This window comes from Rhinopithecus bieti, unplaced genomic scaffold, assembly GCF_001698545.2.
Source record: "Rhinopithecus bieti isolate Rb0 unplaced genomic scaffold, ASM169854v2 repeat_25146, whole genome shotgun sequence".
NCBI classification, from domain to species: domain Eukaryota; kingdom Metazoa; phylum Chordata; class Mammalia; order Primates; family Cercopithecidae; genus Rhinopithecus; species Rhinopithecus bieti.
The window spans coordinates 1-310 of record NW_016906559.1 but is presented as its reverse complement, the minus strand read 5'-3'; the positions used below and the strand labels follow the sequence as shown (position 1 = coordinate 310).

At 63.5% G+C, this 310-nt stretch overlaps 1 pseudogene; it reads right to left on the bottom strand.

Moving 5' to 3' along the window:
* Positions 1-76: 76 nt before the first annotated feature.
* On the bottom strand, positions 77-305 carry LOC108526136 (choriogonadotropin subunit beta-like; annotated as a pseudogene).
* Between the last annotated feature and the right edge of the window lie 5 nt (positions 306-310).

The following is a 310-nucleotide window of genomic DNA, read 5'->3' as shown; positions in this document are numbered from 1 at the left end:
GACTGGACTCACCCTGCGTGTGTGTGGTTGCCCTGAGCCCACAGAAAGACACCCCAGAGTGCAGATTGAGAAGCCTTTATTGCGGGAGGAACGGGGTGCCTGCTGGTTCCAGGAGTCGGGATGGACTTGGAGGGCTGGGGGGAAGGTCCTTTGAGGAAGAGGAGGCCTGCAGGTGGGGTCATCACAGGTCAAAGGGTGGTCCTTGGGACCCCACAGTCAGTGGTGCTGCGGCGGCAGAGTCCACAGCGACAGCTGAGAGCCACGGGGATGGAGACTACGGGGTCCACGCCAGGCGGGCAGCCAGGGAGCC